The following is an 18,135-nucleotide window of genomic DNA, read 5'->3' as shown; positions in this document are numbered from 1 at the left end:
CCTTATCTGCTGGTGCACCCTTAGGTTTGTACATTCTGTCCCTTCCTAGCACGCTCTGATCATCATTTCCCTTATTCCTACCTTATTCCTATTCTCTGGCCTTATCTTCTCTATTTAATTTAACAAATTTTTCCAAACTTGATCCCTTGTCCCCACTATTTAGTTTAAAACCCTCTCTATTGTTCTAATTATACGACTCATCTGAACACCAGTTCCAGCCTGGCTGAGCTGAAGACTGTTCCAGAGGTACATCTCCCACTTTCTCCAGTGCTGGTGCCAGTGCCTCATGAATCAAAACCATTTCTCCCACTCCAATCTTTGACCCACGCACTTAACTCTAATCTGATTTAGCCTATGACAATGTACTTGTGGCGGAGGTTGTAATCCAGAGATTATTACCTTTGAGGTTCTGCTTCTTATCTTAGGTCCTAGCTACTCATGCTCCCTCAGCAGAACCTCCTTCCTAGTTCTGGACCATGGACTGGACTGGATTGGATAGCTGTTCCACGTGCTGCTGACTGCCTCCAGGTCACATTTTTGCCCATTCTTCTAGGTCCTGCTGACTACCTCTGGGTCCTTTTTACCCTCACGCTTCTAGTGCTGCTGACTGCCTCTGGGTCATCTTTTCGCCCACTCTTCTAGGTGCTGGTGACTACCTCGGAGTCCTCTTTTCGTCCGCTGTTCTGGGTGCTGCTGACTGCCTCTGGGTCCTCTTTTTTTCCTGCTCTTTGGTTGAATGGAAGGATGGATTGTAATCCCTAAACCTTTACCTCATTGTCTTATAATTGACCAGCTTGGCCACAGTACAGGGATCACAACCCTGTTTCCCATTGCATGCTCTCAAATCTTGCAGGACAATGAGTGGAATCTTTTTTATTTGTGGACATCACAGGAAAGATCACATTTCTTTCTCTTGAGAAGGTGGTGGTGAGCCAACTTCTTCAATTGTTGCAGTCTGTGTGGTGTAGGTGCACGCACAGTGCTGCTAGGTAGGGAGTTCCAGGTTTTGATCCAGTGACAGTGGAGGAACGGTGATATGTGTCTACGTCAATTTGGTGTGTGACTAGGAAGGAAACTTGTAGCTGGTGGTGTTCTCGTGCACCTGCATCCCTTGTCCTTCCAGGTGGAGTTGAAGCTATTCCTCATAAAATAAGGAGGGAAAAGTAATGGGTGAGGAAATTAATGTGCTGTCAAGGACCCTCAGTAGGAGCAGATTTCCTGCCCACTGGCAAAGGCATGGTAAAGGGAGGGGGAGTTATGACATTTTTAAGGAAATGATGGGGTGAAAGTTGGGTAATGGTGCTTTAATACTGAACTATACAAACCTCAGGTAGGACTGATCCACCGAGTATCTAGTCCTACTTGGGTCTGAGGTGCACACTGCCCACAACTGCTCGGCCATGGCATTCAAGTCGCTGACTCCTCAGCTAGCAACATCCTGGAGGTGTATTTGGAGCTTGCTAATGGAGGACTTTGGTCTCCTGAATGTTGAATGTAAGTCTCATCACCTCAGTAAATATGTCGGTGATTCTCTGGAGATCTGTTTCCAACACAACACCTACTGCAACATCATCAGCATATTGCAGCTCAATGACTGAGGTCGGGGTGGTCTTAGATTTTGATTGAAGTCTTCTGAGAGTAAACAGTTTACTGTCCATTTGATAAATAATCTGCAATCCAGCAGGGAGTTTATCACTAGTCAGATGGAGCATGGCAGCAAGGGAGATTGAAACAAGAGTTGGGGCGATGACGCGATCTTGTTTGACTCTTGTCTTAAACTCAAAAATATTTGTAATGAATTCGTTGTTAAGGATCACTGCTCACATATCATCATGAAGCAGGCGAAGGATTGTAATGAATTTTGGAGGACATCCATACTTCAGCAGAATCTTCCAGAATGCCTCACAATTTACAGAGTCAAGGGCCTTTCTCAAGTCAAACAATGCAATATAGAGAGGTTGATGTTGTTTGTGACATTTTTCTTGTAGCTGGTGAGCAGCAAAAGTTATGTCGGCCATGCCTCCTGATAGCCTAAACCCACATTGTGATTTGGGGAGTAGTCCTTCAGCAAGTGTAATATGTTGATTCAGAAGGGTTCTTGCAATGATCTTTCCTGCAATGGAAAGCAGGGAGATGTAACTTCCACAGTTGGATTCGTCCCCTTGTTGAAGATTATCTCAATCATGGTGCCCTTGAGATTATTTGGGACTTCTTCAGTCTAGATCTGTAGGATAAGGGCACAGAGCTGACATGTTAGTTCCTCTCCTCCGTGTTTGAAGATTTCAGCAGGAATTCCATCACCTCCTGCTGCTTTGTTGTTCTTTATTTGTGTGACGGCTTTCATCACCTCCATAGGCTTTGGCAGAGCTTCGAGCTCATCTCTAACAGGGTGTTGTGGGATGGAGTTGAAAACACTCTCAACATGAATTGATTCTTGATTTAAAAGGTCTTCAAAATGCTCTTTCTGATGGGCGTTGACAGCTTCTCTTTCCTTGATCAGATCTCTCCCATCCTTAGACCTCAGAGGAGCTGGTCCTTGAGTACTTGGGCCCCAAATGGTCTTTGTGGCAGTGAAAAAGCAAAGGATATTGTTCATGTTGGTGAGATGTTGAATTTCCTTTGCCTTGTCTGCCCACCACTTGTTCTTCATGTCATCGGTGCACCTTTTTACCTCAGCCTTTACTTGTTGGTAAGCCTGTTTCTGTTGCTTTGAGTTCAGGTCATTGTGCCAGGCACAGAAAGTCTTGCACTTATGATCAACCAGTTCATTGATATTCTGATCATTTTCATCAAACCAATCCTGGGGCAGAATTCCCCCTGTTGGGGGGGAAGTTTAGGAGTGGGCGCGTGGAGGCGCGCCTCCAATCGGCACCCCCTGATCGCAGTCACACTGCTATTTTATGGGGGCGGGCCAATTAAGGCCCACCCAGCATGACGTCCACCAGGAAGCACTATGCGCTCCCCATGTGGGCGGGGGAGGAGGATTCCCTGAGACAAGAGTGCGCTCTTTCGTGCGCATGGGAGCGCACTCATCTCTCTGAGGATAAGTGCTGCCTCAGGGAGATCGGCTCCACACTAAAAAATCTTAAAAATAGAAAAAAAAAAAAATTCCCTGACATGTCCCCTCATGTGACACTGTCACATGAGTTGGGACATGTCCATCACTTTCAAAGAACTTCTATTACACTTTTTAAAATGTGCATGAAACCTCATCCCGCCTGTGGATGAGTTTTCATGCTTTTTCTAATGCCCGCCAGGGCTCCTGGCCTGCCTCTTACAACTCTGAAGGCTCCGAGAAGAATAAGCCTGTCCTCCTTCAGAACACCACAGAGAACTTGGTTTCGTTGTTGGCATCCAGAGTTGGACATATGCACTGACCATGATGGTGAATTAGCTCCTTGCCAGTTTGAGACAAAGGGTCGTGAGGTGTTCATTTCTTCCAAGAGGGAACTCATAAACGTGGTACACAAGTTCATTCTTGACGGCAAATCCGACTCCGTGAACTCTGCATTCTTCCTCTGATTTCCCTTTCCAGAAGAAAGCGTAGCTGCATCGGAGTTCTTGAGCTGCTGCTCTCTAGCTTGCTTGGTTTTACTCAGAGTGGCGATGTTGATGTCATATTGCTGGAGTTCTTGGACAAAAAATGCAGTGCGATGCTCTGGGCATTCACTCATGGGTGTGTGCATGAGTGTCCAGATGTTCCAGGTCCCAAGCTTTACTACTCCTGTCTTTCGGTGTTTCTACGGCAGAAGATGATCCCTCTGGGTACGGCTTCCAGTTGGGAGAGTTGAGGCAGATTATGTCTAGGGTACCTTTTCTACCCCATTTCCTAATAAGCAGTGTTATGATATGGCAGGTGGTATTTGACAGGCAGATCCAAATCCACAAGGGAATCTTGGCCACGCTATCATAAGGATTTTGCAATTTGTATTTATTATGAGAAGATTTGTGCACTGAATTCAGAAGTAATGAGTCCACTAACACCTTTAGAAATAAAAAAAAAAATACATTCATTCAAAAAGAAAAGAATTAAAACACATTCACAAGATTACAGTTACACCATTACTTAATATTATAACAAATCCCCAAATTCCTAATTAACCTGACTCCCAACTACACACCCCCTTTAAGGCAACATTCCAAAATAGATTTTAAATTTAGATAGGCAATCCAGCAAGGTTACCATAGGCACTCAATTGACACTGTAAATTACAAAGGCTTTTTACACAACTTTGGTTACCGGAACAGCATACTCCTAGAAAGTGGCTAGAGGCTATTTCCCTAAGTCTGTTTCACATGGTGTACTTTTTAGATCGTACATGGCCACCCCATCACAGCCATCCATCCTGCTTTAAATATATTTCTCTCTCTTTAATCTGTAAATCCCATATGTCTTTAGAATTTACTTTTCCCATAATATAAAAATCTTTCATGTTGTCAATATAGCCTTTTCCTTTTGGGAAAAATAAACATAATAACCTTGCCTTATTTATCAGTTGTAAAACTTTATCATGTTTCTTTGAAAACCAAACACCTCTCCACTAATCTTAAAATGCAAATTTCATTCACATCCTATCTGCTGAGACTTTTACCCTAGCTCACTCATTAGCATTTCAAATACCCTTTTTGCACCCAACTCTTTTGATCCTTTCAACCTTGCGGTCTATCCAACTCAAATTCAATTAAATCAGCCGCACACAAGCCTACCATACAATATCCCACAATACTATTATGAAAAATATGATAGTTTTATGACAGCGGTGAGCGGAGTGGATCCTAAAGAGGGCTGCTCAATCGCAGTTGGAGCTGCTGAAAGGCACCCTTGCCTTGTCTGTGTACCAGATGACCATCTTGTGACTGCTGCCTCCATGCCAGATTGTGACTAGAAGCTTCCAGACAACACAATCTTGCTCCCATCACCATTTGCTGGTCACCAAAGTGCTTGGGAGGTGTACTCAGAAAGAAAGATGCCTGTGCCTGACACCTTTTAGTGTGGAGAAACCATTGCAGACCAGCTTCCACACACCTTGACAGAAAGAAGCCTTGATCTAATGGCAACAAAGCCAAATGATTGGAGGTTTCATTCTGCTGCAGCCTTCATCTGCTGGAACAATTATTGAGACATTCCAGATAGCACATTTTGTTCCACCTGTTCTGCCGTTAAGAACTTGTTTACTGAGTGTTTCTAGGGTTCCTAAGAGGCCTTCATGGTAACCAAAGTGGCCTAGAACACGAGGAGTCCCACTGTACTCCACTCTGTTTTGACCGACCCTTTCTTACTCATTGCTCAGATCCTGCAGTGAGGATGAATGTTTGGACTTTTGAACCCAAATCACATTAGGTCAATGTTGTACACCTCTTAAGGTATATCTTCTGTTTTTATGAGATTGGGTAGCCTGCTCAATGTGTCAGACATAACCGGGTATTTCTGTTGCTGATCCTGAATAGGCTCAATAGGGTCACGCTTGCCTTGACTGTCTGGCATTGGTGCTTTATTGATCTTGTGAATTGTCATGATCCAGAATTCACTGCATACCGGCAGCCTTACTACCACTGGCCCATTGGTGTCAACAATGCAGAAGGCTTCTGGTGACCACGCAGACTTTCTTATCTGCACTTTAATGTCAATGCTCCCACACTGTAGATTGGTGGAAATTATATGTGGTGAGCTTATCTCATGTTGGCTGTAACACAGGCTGGGATTTTCCGGCCCTGTCGTGGGCGGGACCTGCCGCGGGCGAGGCGGCACGCTAGCCAGAAGTCCATTGACTTGCGGCGGGACCAGAAGATCACAGCAGCAGGCGGGTGCGGAAAATCCCACCCATATACTCCCGCTTCATCAGGTACATGTCTTTGAGCATCCGCAGTAGTAAAATGTTGGCACTTGCCCCAGTACCTATCTTCAGTCATAGCTTGTGTTTGCCACTTTTACTAGGATACATGATCTCAACTGTGATGAAAGCTTCCAGTTGGGTGATTGCAACACAAGCTGTGCGACTGTCACTGTATAGAAAGCTTGTTCACTTTCAATCTTGTGTTTGTTTCTCTCAGTACCTTCTTTGCCATCCAGGTCTCTGCCTACTCTGTGGACATGTCTTCTTCTGCCTCTTCTGCTTGCTGCCAGACTTTTTACACAATCTTGCCCAGTGTCCCTTTAGACCACATGCCTTGTAGGTGTCCCTAAATGCAGGACAGTTACGTGACTGATGCATTAACTTAAGACTGCACTTGCCACATGCCTTGCCCTGTCTGGGTACCTTGGCTACCTCACCTATGGTTATTGCTGCTCTAAGTGCTTGCAGACACTGCAGGCATTGCCTCCCCACAACTATAGCCTCATATTTTCAGCCACCTTTGGGTAGACTGTCGATGTCCTGTCCCTTTTTTGTATCAGGCAGTTCCTTTTGGAATGCCTCAATTGGGGCTGATACTATTACCAGCTCCATTATTCGCTCGGAGAGTTCTGCATGTATAAAATCACAATCTCTGCTTATGTCCTGACACCTGCAACAGACTGGTCAATAGTTTCTTTGGGCTGTTGCTATAGGCTATCAGTTTGCATCGATGGATTCTGAAGTTGACTTTAACTCTTAATTGATCTCAAGAGTTGTCCAGAGGTTAGATGGGCCTTTCTTGCCTGCTTCTGACAGTTCCAAAGTGCTGATGATGACTTCATTCATTCTCAATCACTATCTTAATCTTTACTGCCTGCTTGTCGGGCTCTGTGATTGCAAGAACTAAGAAGCGCAACTCCATACACTGTCTAAATAATTTGAATTCATTGAGGATGTCCGGAACCTTTCGATTCATAACTGGATCTTTTGTTGTCATGGCGTCAAAATTTCTTGTTTCTCAAGAATTCTCCTTTCCTTGATGGAAAAAAGAAAATGGTGCAGGCCTACTGCGCCCGCAGCTATGGGCCTTTCACATGTCCTGAGCTCTCTGTCTGCAGCATGGGCTTTCAGGCTCTGCATGGGGGGTCTCCGCTAATGGAGCTCTTTTCGGTGGGAAAAACTCACAACACTCAATGGCTCTGCAGTCTTGTAGCCCCAATTCAGATTGACTTTTCCAGCTCGAATCCGCCATTTTTTCTGGTTGACTACTGTTACATTACACCTCCCCCTTCAATTACTCACTCTCTGGGTACTGATTCACAAGGGTGATTTTCAGACTGGGTCCCAAACTTCGCTGCAGCTGTTTCTCCCAGTTCTTTGCTAGTGTTATCCCAGGCTTTATGACTTCTCCTGTTGCCCAACGATGTCACCATTTTGATTTCAGCCACTAAATACAAATTATTGCCACCACCTTGTACCACGTTATGTACTGCTGCCACTATGTTGTCTTATTGGTTCTTAAAACAAATATACCAAACACTATGACAATGATTGGCAATCTAAATTAAGTGTTCTTTATTGCAGAATGAGAGGAATCCAGGCGCGCTCTTCATACATATGTTACCTGCTGACCAATATTACTCCAACTACTATGTCATATGTTAACTTGCATCACTTCCTGTGATGATGTTTATATTCAGCAGTATGTTAATCAGTATGTTAAACTATGTGTACTACAAAGCAATATTACAACAATCATTGACCAGAAGCTGAACTGGTCAGAGACTGGGAATTCTGAAGCAAGAATTCACCTCCTGATTCCCCAAAGCCTGTCCACCATCAACAAGGCAAAAGTCAGGAGTGTCACGGAATACTCTCCACTTCCCTGGATGAGTGCAGCTTCAACAACACTCAAGATGCAGGACAAAGCAGCCTGCTTGATTGGCACCCCATCCACCACCTTAAATATTCACTGCAGTGGCAGTATTGTAGTCAATGAGGTTTAACTGAGGCACGATTATTGCTTATTGAAAACTTTTCCCAATACTGGTGTATAGTGGCTGCAGTGTGGACTATATAAAAGACACACTGCAGTAACTCACCAATTCTCCTTCGATGGCACCTTCCAAACCTGCGATCTCTACAACCTGGAAGGACAAGGGCAGCAGATGCATGGGAACATCACCACCTGCAAGTTCCCCTCCAAGTCACACACCATCCTGTCTTGGAACTATATCACCATTCATTCATTGTCACTGGATCAAGATCCTGGAACTCCCTCCCTAACAGCACTGTGTGTATACATCTTACCACCTTCTCAAGGGCAATTAGTGATGGGCAACAAATGTTGGCCTAGCTAGTGAAGCCCACATCCCCATGAAAGAGTTAAATAAAAATGAGCAGTGGAAATGGTCGAAGCTCCTGCTCCTCATTATTTTCTGATAACCCTTCTTTCCATACGTGGACATGAGACTGGGACAGGATTGGGCTCTTGATACTCCCACCGCTGAGACCTTCACATAAAGAATGTCCTCTAGATGAGATACTCAACCAGCACCGGTACAGCTGTACTTCAGTATAAGTCAGGAGAGACGGAAATATATGAGGGGCAAAAAAGGCAAACTGATCTTTAATAATAATAAAATAAGAAGCTACCCATTGGATATATTTTCTTCTGTTCGTCAATGATAGTGAGGAAATTGGAATGAGTATAAAGCAGGAATGCCTCGTGTTGACACTAATGTTGACTTCTCCTAATGTCATTGAATGAAGGGAAATGTCTCTTTCCATGTACAGCTCTTCATTCTTGAGGAGTTGGGACCTTGAGTGATCATCTTCCAGTCTTCCCTAGCTGCTCTCGATTCAAAATCATTCCTTTCGGAAGAACGTGATGCTCAGCCAACATTTGCAAAAGGCAGATAATCAGCTAGGTCATTATCATTTTGCTGCTTGTGGGATCTTGCTGTGTGCAAATTGACTACCCCCTTTTCCTACATTACACTTCAAATGTACTCCATTGCCCCAAATGTGCTTTGAGTTATAAAAAGGCAAGTTCTTTCTTTCTTAAATACCTCTCAAATCACCAAACACTAAGACATTAACAAAAAATGAAATTTAATGCTCAGGGTGGCAAAGTGCATCCATTATTAAACAAGGTAGGATTAAGGATTGGGGAAAACTAGATTAGAAAGGAAATTTAAAAAATTGCCCTCAATGTTTTCCAATTTGCCTTCTCAGGGCTTGTGTATGGAATGGAAACACTTAAATATGATTGTATTCGAAATCTTGATCTAAGCGTCCACATAGCTAAGGAATTGCATTGCTCCATCTCTGCCAAATAATGAGGCTTTGATTATTTCAAGCTATTGAAATATAATATATTCAGTCTGAAAGGCGCTGTGGAGTTGAAGTAAAATAAATTCCCCAAGCACTGATACCAGCCTAAATAAATGGCTACAACTGTCACACATGCCAAATTCATAGGAACCTGAGCCAAAACAATTATCCCATGTAAACAGGTTCCCGGGAAACATCAGGGAACAGTAAGTAAGAAGTGCGGATCATTGTTGTTACTTTCATAACAAAGATTTGGAGTAAAAACATTCCAAAATGAAACACAATTAACAAAAACGGAAGATTGTGTTGGCGAACACACTTTGAACAGAGGAGAACAGGAAATATATTCAGTAGAAGAGTAGCTAACTGAGAGTGTATTAGAGATTAGGGAATGTAGAATAGGGATCCATAAATATGGATTGTACAGAAAAGCAGTCAATCTGCTGTGGAATTGTTCATGGACAGAAATGAAAAAAAATGGATATTTCTTCCTGTGTTTGTCTCTCCATCAATCTCCAATTGTTGAATTCTTTTTGTATGCCTTTCATTTTGGCTTCTGTGCTACGTCTGCTTTCATGGCTCTCAGTTGCATGCTCTTGTCTTCTCTGTACCTCTCTGTTTATCTGGGACACTTTTTCTGTTGTCATGCCCAGTAAAGGCACATCATATTCATAACTTTACCCATAGATTGAGCTTGTATGGAAGCTTCTGGAACTGTTTTTCATCTGTTTAAAATGGATGTTGATGAACTGTTAAGATGGCTGCCAAGGGGTCAGGTGACCTTTGCTTATTTAACATAGACTATCCAGTTTCCGGAAAACTCTGAATTGAATAATCATGGGTGGGGGCCTCCCGCTGGAATGGGCAAACCAAGATAAATGTTATCTTTGGAAATTCACACCTGCTATTGTTTGAAGTTATTCAAAGCACAGAATCAGTGGACTCCTAGGCTCTATGGCCTGTATTTTCATCCTCGAGATGGTAGTGGGAATCTGGAAAATTCCAGCTCAACTCGCCTGTCTTGGGAGAAAGTTCCTGTAAAGGTGGGATTTTCATTGCTTGGGGGCGGTGGTGGTGGGGGTGGGGGGGTGGGGGGGGGTGGCCCCATTCACCCCCATGCCAAGCTATGTCAATTAATAAATGATTTCCCGGGGGGCGGGTTCATGTGTTTCAGCATGCGAAATTGTTGTCTGGGCTCTCAACCAAGCCTCATTGTGTATTCTTGGCTATCTTCTTGACCACCCAACTACCCTCCCCACCCTCTGACTAACCCATGACCCCCCCAACTAATGCCTCTTGACCACTCAACTACCCCCTGACTCCCCTCCCATCTCACCCCACACCCTCACCCACTCACCTGCCACCCTACCCCTCATCCACCCACCGGCAATCCTATCCCCTCGGCCACTTACCTTTCACACTTATCTTCTCTCCGTAGCTTCTCATAGTGGTTGAGACATTTAAACTTAACTGGTATATGGCAGCTAGTGCTGGACAAAAGGGGGCTTGGCTTGGTTTCTCCCGATGCACCTACACTACAAGGGAAGGACTCTGAGAGCAGGTACACTCCACATTTCTCAGGAGGCTTGGTTTGGAAGTCTGGGTGAGAAATGTGGAGCTCCAGTGCAAGGTAAGTAAATTGGTGCGGAGCAGCAATCTGACGGTGATTGCCACTCCTTGGAAGATTCGGCCCATTAATGTATTCTTCCTAAGGTTTGGTGTCCAGAACTGCTCACAGTACTCCAGGTGTGGTCCAGCTGGTCCTTGTATAGATGAAGAATGGCTTCAATCTCATCGTATTCTATCTCTCTAGATATAATAGTCACCATTCCATTTTAAATAAGAACCAAACAGCTCAAGAAACTCGAAGAGTCAGGCAGCACCTGTGGAAAGAATGGCCTGTAACTTCTGGTGGAGCGGAAATTGAGCCAGATTGCCAATTACTTACCTTGAAGGGGGTTAGGGTGGTCAGGGGGGCAAGGGTGGTCAGGGCGGGGGCGGGGGTGGGGTCGGGGAGGTGGTCAGTTCGGGTGGTCAGGTCAGGAGGGGTTGGGTGGGTCGGGGTAGTCGAGGGGGTATTAGTGGGGGGTCAGGGGGGTGCAGTCAGGGAGGGTAGTGGGGGAGTTGGGGAAGTACCGTGGCGGGGTCAGGGGCTGTGGAGGGTCCTGTGGTTGGGGTTGGGTGGTGGGGGGGTGCTGGTCAGTATAATAATTACCCCGACGTTAGAACTGTTTTTAATTTGCCTAACTTCTTCTGGGCAACTATTGCAGTAAGACAGAGGGAAGTTTGTGATTGGGAAGAGAAGGGGAACGCTCTCATGTTCCTGGGACGGAGAAGAAGGTGTGAGAGCAGGAGTGCATGAAGTAGGTCGGAATTGGAGGGCCCTGTCAACCATGCTTTGTGGGACTTCTAGGTTGAGGAAAATGAAAGATGTTGGAAGTGCTGGTGTGGAAGCTTGCATCTTTGGAACAGATGTGACGGAGACGGAGGAGTTGGGAGAATGGAATGGAGTCCTTACAGAAGGCAGGGTGTGAGGAAGAGTAGTTGAGGTAACTATGGGAGTCCAAGGGTTTGCGAACATTATTAGAAGGTCTATCTCCAGAAATGGAGATGGAGAAGCTGAGGATGGGAAAGGAAGACTAAAACAAAAATACCTGGAAAAACTCAGCAGGTCTGATAGCATCTGCGGAGAGAAATACAGTTAACGTTTCGAGTCCTTATGACTCTTCAACAGAACTAAGGAAAAATAGAAAAGAGGTGAAATATAAGCTGGTTTAAGGGGGGGGAGCGGTGGAATAGGTAGAGCTGGATAGAGGGCCAGTGATAGGTGGAGATTGACAAAAGATGTCATAGACAAAAGGATAAAGAGGTGTTGACGGTGGTGATATTAGCTAAGAAATGTGCTAATGGTGATATTAAGGGTAGAAAGCAGGACGGGCAAGTGACAGATAGCCCTAGTGGGGGTGGGGTGGGGGGAAGGGATCGAAATAGGCTAAAAGGTAGAGATAAAACAATGGATGGAAATGCATTTAAAAATAATGGAAATAGGTGGGAAAAGAAAAATATATATAAATTATTGGAAAAAGGGGGATCGGAAAGGGGGCAGGGATGGAAGAGAGAGTTCATGATCTAAAGTTGTTGAACTCAATATTCAGTCCGGAAGGCTGTAAATTGCCTAGTTGGAAGATGAGGTGCTGTTCCTCTGGTTTGCGTTGAGCTTCACTGGAACATTGCCGCAGGCCAAGGACGGACATGTGGGCATGAGAGCAGGGTGCTGTGTTGAAATGGCAAGCGACAGGGAGGTCTGGGTAATGCTTGCGGACAGACCGATGGTGTTCCGCAAAGCGGTCACCCAGTCTGCGTTTGGTCTCTCCAATATAGAGGAAAACCGCGTAGGAAGCAGCGAATGCTGAATGACTAAATTGAGGGAAGTGCAAGTGAAGCGCTGCTTCACTTGAAAGGAGTGTTTGGGCCCTTGGATGGTGAGGACGGGGGAAGTAAAAGGGCAGGTGTTGTACCTTCTGCGGTTGCATGGGAAGGTGCCGTGGGAGAGGGTTGAGGTGTAGGGGGTGATGGAGGAGTGGACCAGGGTGTCCCGGAAGGAACGATCCCTGCGGAATGCCACCAGAGGGGGTGAAGGGAAGATGTGTTTGGTGGTGGCATCATGCTGCAGTTGGCGGAAATGGCGGAGGATGATCCTTTGAATGCGGAGGCTGGTGGGGTGATAAGTGAGGACAAAGGGGACCCTATCATAGCTCTGGGAGGGAGAGGAAGGTGTGAGGGCGGATATGCGGGAGATGGGCCGGACATGGTTGAGGGCCCTGTCTGGGTGACCGCTTTGCGGTCTGTCCACAAGCATGACCCAGACCTCCCTGTCACTTGCCATTTCAACACATCACCCAGCTCTCATGCCCACATGTCTGTCCTTGGCCTGCTGCGATGTTGCAGTGAAGCTCAACGCAAACTGGAGGAACAGCACCTCATCTTCCGACTAGGCACTTTACAGCCTTCCGGACTGAATATTGAGTTCAACGACTTTAGATCATGAACTCTCTCTTCCATCCCCACCCCCTTTCCGATCCCCCCTTTTCCAATAATTTATATATATTTTTCTTTTCCCACCCATTTCCATTATTTTTAAATGCATTTCCATCCATTGTTTTATCTCTACCGTTTAGCCTATTTCGATCCCTTCCCCCGACCCCACCTCCACTAGGGCTATATGTACCTTGCTCATCCTGCTTTCTATCCTTAATGTCACCATTAGCACATTTCTTGGCTAATATCACCACCGTCAACACCCCTTTGTCCTTTTGTCTATGACATCTTTTGGTTATCTCCATCTATCACTGGCCCTCTATCCAGCTCTACCTGTCCCACCTCCCCTTAAACCAGCTTATATTTCACCTCTTTTCTATTTTTCCTTAGTTCTGTTGAAGAGTCATAAGGACTCGAAACATTAACTGTATTCCTCTCCGCAGATGCTGTCAGACCCGCTGAGTTTTTCCAAGTATTTTTGTTTTTGTTTTGGATTTCCAGCATCCGCAGTTTTTGCTTTTATCTAAGGAAAATGAAGAGTCAGAGATGGGGACCAGCTGAAGGTGAGAGAAGGGTGGAAATTGGAAACAAAGTCAATGAAATTTTCTAGTTCATGGCGAGAGCAGGAGGCTGCACCAACACAGTCATCAATGTTCTGTAAAAAGAGATGAGGGAGAAAGCCTGAGTAGGACCGAAATAATGAATGTTCCACACATCCTGCGAAAAGGCAGGCATAACTGGGACCTATGCTGGTACTGATAGCCACACCCTTTATTTGGAGGAAGAAAGTGGAGTTGAAGGAGAAGTTGTTCAGAGTGAGAACAAGCTCAGCCAGGCGGGGGAGGGTGGTAGTGGATGGGGACTGGTTGGGCTTCTGTTTGAGGAAGAAGCAGAAAGCTCTGAGACCATCCTGGTGGGGGAGGAGGTGTAGAGGGGTTGGATGTCCATAGTGTAGAGGAAGTGGCTAGGACCAGGAAACTGGAAACTGTTGAAATGAGGTAGGGCATCAGAAGAGTCATGGATGTAAGTAGGAAGAGACTCTATTATAGGGGAGAAAAAAATGGAGTTGAGATAGGGAGAATGAAGTTTAGTGGGGCAGGTACAGCATTCCATTGGCCTATTTGATTATTTTCTGTATCAATTCATGATATTTTAATGATCTGAATACTTGGAACCCCAAGTCTGTTTGGATCTCAACTAATTCTAACTTTGCTGTGTATCATTCGCCAGAATCTGTGCTTTTTTGTATTTTTATATGCTAGTTCTTTCAGGTTTATGTTATCTCTTACCTCTTTAGTTGTTGCTGGTGTCTTTTTTTGGCAAGTAGAACTTTTGCCCTTTAGGGGAATAAACTGATTCTGAATCATGTTAGATTCTTTTTTGAACACCTCCCACTGATCATCTGTCATTTTGCCCATTAACAAATTTTTCCAGTTTACTGTAGACAGTCTCTGTCTCATCCCATTGAAGTCAGCCTCATCTAAATTAGAATCTTAGTATCTGTTTCATGTTTCACTCTTTCAAACACCATGCTGAACTCAACCATGTTATGATTGTGATTAGATAAATGTTCGAGTACCTTTAGGTTGTTAATTAAATCTGGCTTATTACTCCTTACTAAATCTAATATGTCAAGGCCCCTTGTTGGTTTATGCAGGCGGCCACAAGCTTTTTAATTTTGCCAGTCAATGCTTTAACCCATGCAGGTAAGAACTGACATTAATGATCAGTAAAACCTGTAATAGTTCACAAACCCAGGTCTGGAGGCAGTCGGTCAGGACTGTCATTAGAGCACATGATTCAGCTTCCCACCTTCTGTAACCCATCATTTTGTTTGTGTGACTGACAATGATAATAGCAAGTGAGTGTGTTTTCTACCACAAACACAGGTTAAAAGGGCTGGATTTTCACCATGGAGGCGGAAAACAGGAGCTGGGTCTGTTTCTCTGTCAGAAACCTGCCTCTGGCGGGAAACTGACTGATGTTCAGATTTTCTCAGGGGCGAGCCCTTAACTGATATGGAAATGGGTATCCTGTCCAATTAGAGCCAATGGAGGTGGTTACAGAGGTGGGTCAGATGAAGAGTGGGACTGATTTAGACACCTCATGGCAGTGAACACAGGCTGCTAGTTGTCCTGAGGGGGAAATCTGTGGTTTGTTCCAGAACATTCCACTGCACCACAGGGAAATGAGATGTCATGGTGGAGCCAGAAGTCCGGCACCTTGAGCAGGGCAGCCCTTCACTTCATCGTGAGGGAGAGGAGGGAGGTCCTCTTCCCGGGTGGGGTGGCAGGAGGAGGCATCCTCATCATTCAGCAGGGGTCCTCTCTGTTCAGCATCACCACTCTCTACCTCTGTTTTCTCCACTTACCTCCTGATCCTGCTCCTTCCTGATGTGCTATCCCCTTCCAAGGCTTCACTGTCCACAATGGCTGCACGTCTTTGGAGGGCCATGTTATGGAGAGCACATCAGTCCACCACAACAGCCAAATTCCTTGCAGAAGGATATTGCAGGGTACTAACTGACTGTTCCAGGCACTGGAATCGCATCTTCAGAAGCCTGATAACCTTCTCAATGGTTGTCCAGCTGAGCAGTTGGCATTGGTTGTATTGCCTTTGTGTTTACAGTTGCAGTCGAGGGGTCAGTGGCCATCTCTTCAAGGGATTTCCCTTGTCCCCTGGGATCCATCCATGGCTGGAGTGAAGATTGTAGGCAGCTTGGACTGGTGGAGGATGAAGGAGTCATGAAAGCTGCCAGGAAAGTGAGCACAGATGGAAGAAGCACTTGTGGAGGTCATATGCTTGTTGGATATTGAGGGAGTGGAAGCCCTTCCTGTTGTTGGGTTTCACTGGCTGGTAACTGGGCACCTTGATGCCTAGATGGGTGCAATCAACGATGCCCTGCACTTGGGGGGATCCAGTGATGGCAGTGGAACCCAGTGCCATCTGAGCCTATGGTGCCCCATCAGTTATGAATCTGATGTGTTGCCTTGGTGAAGAGGGACCTGTCACCTGAGTGATGCACTCATGCAGCCACCTGTGCAGTGCTGCAGATGTCCACAGCTGTCCCTTGAAAGGATCCAACGGCAAAGAAATTCATGACTGCAGTTACCTTGACTGCTACTGGCAAGGCAGTGATCAGTGGTACAAGCTGTGAGGTCTGCACTAATGGGGACACAGTAATCTGTGACCATCTTCCTAGAGAGTCGCAGTCTCCTTCAGCACTGATTCTCAGCAGTGTTCCCTCTAAGCTACACATGTGCATGGCTGCGCAACAATCCAACAAATGCCACACACTTAATTATTACAGCTGCACGCATCCCGATGGCTAAATGAAGTTTACTGCCACTCTTGCCCCAAAGCAAAGAACTGGAAGACTCCCCCTGAATGGGAATTAATGGAGGAGATCCAAGCCTGACATGATTAATCAGGTGGAAATAACAGCTGAAATTCGCTTGTGTCAGTTTCTGGAGCCTGAAGCTATCACTCAGTCGGCCTAATACGCACCAGCTGATTCCCTGAAGCTAAACAGCAAGCAGACGGCCTCCCAAGGTCTTCAGTTCCCACTCCAAATCATCAGTTGGACTGATCTCAATCTCTGGTTCCTCTCACCCTCTCTTTCTCTCCCTGGCTCTATTACCTAGTGCAGAAATGAAAACACCGCTCACGCTCTGCCTCGCTCCCCGACCCTTCCGCTCACCACCTTCCTCCCTGACCTTCCAGCTCACCATCCCCCTCCCCAATCTTCCCACTCGCCAACCCCCTCCCCAATCTTCCCGCTCGCTATCCCCCTCCTCAAGCTTCCTGCTCACCACCTCCTTCCCCAACCTTCCCTCTTGCTGCCTCTATCCTGAGCCCTCGCTCACAGCATGGATTCGGGAGAAGGAAACGGCAGGCAGGAGAGTCAGCATGCAGAAGGGTTGGGGAGGGAGGCCGTGAGCAGGAGGGTCGAGGAGAGAGGTGCCTAGCGGGAGGGGGGAGGTGAGTGGGAAGGTCGGGGAGGGAGGCGATTAGTGGGAAAGTTAGGGAGGGAGGCAGCGAGTAGGAATGTCAGGGAGGGGGTGGGTCAGCGAGTGGGAGGGTCTCTCATATATAGTAGTGTAGTGGTTAGCGTACTAGAATTTAAAACCTAGTGCTAGTGAGTTCAAGTGCCATCATGGTAAATTTAAAATTGAATTCAGTAACTTTGGTAATTTGTGGAGTGGCATGTTACTATGCCAATGTCTGGCAGTAGTATTCTTTATTCTTCTTCCATTACTATGGTAACTTTTCAAATATATATGTTAGTTATAGGTTTCTACTGGTGGTGAATATCCCGCACATTATCTTAATTGATACTGGTGTACTTAACAAAATTCATTCCGCACGTGGATGGAAAAAATTAGAGGGCACGTGCAGGTCGCCTCTGCATGTAAACCCTGTGCTCAGGGTGGTGTCTCCTTCTCTGTTGTGCCCCTGGTTTCTCTCCTCTGGCCTCCTGATGCCCGGGGGCTCTGCCCTTCCTGTGCAGGCTGCTGTTCCTCACCTCTAATGGACTTGATTTCTGAGGGTGCAGCACCCATTTGCAGCTACACCCTTCCTGGTGCTCAGGTTGAGTCCAAACAGCCTTGCCTACTGCTCTGATGTCCGCATGACACAAGGAAGGTGATGTTTGCCTGAACTGGCAAAGTTCTTAATGCTGGCTCCTTCCCTGATCTGTGATGGGCTGCTGCAATGTATTCTTCAAAGGGATTAGTTCAGCTCTGATCAGCCTTTAGATTTTCCCACAAAAACTTTTCTAGGCTCTCTGACCATCACCTGACTTGGTCCACGCCTGCCCTGAGCTAGTTGGAGACAGACAGCTCTAAAGCGCCGGCTGCTTTCATCAAAGTTAAAAACCTGTAGAAAGTTGGGCTTTTAACGAAGCCGCCAACCACTTTAATTGGCC

At 45.9% G+C, this 18,135-nt stretch overlaps 1 protein-coding gene and 1 pseudogene across 2 annotated transcripts in view; both read left to right on the top strand.

Moving 5' to 3' along the window:
* Positions 1-18,135, top strand: part of LOC144683570 (tetraspanin-18B-like) — a 136,129-nt gene that overhangs the window by 93,719 nt on the left and 24,275 nt on the right. The window lies entirely within an intron of this gene.
* LOC144684105 (U4 spliceosomal RNA) lies at positions 7,800-7,960 on the top strand (annotated as a pseudogene).

Source organism: Cetorhinus maximus, chromosome 8 (assembly GCF_964194155.1).
Source record: "Cetorhinus maximus chromosome 8, sCetMax3.hap1.1, whole genome shotgun sequence".
Lineage (NCBI taxonomy): Eukaryota > Metazoa > Chordata > Chondrichthyes > Lamniformes > Cetorhinidae > Cetorhinus > Cetorhinus maximus.
The sequence above is the reverse complement of the archived record's forward strand: the minus strand, read 5'-3'. Positions and strand labels throughout refer to the sequence as shown.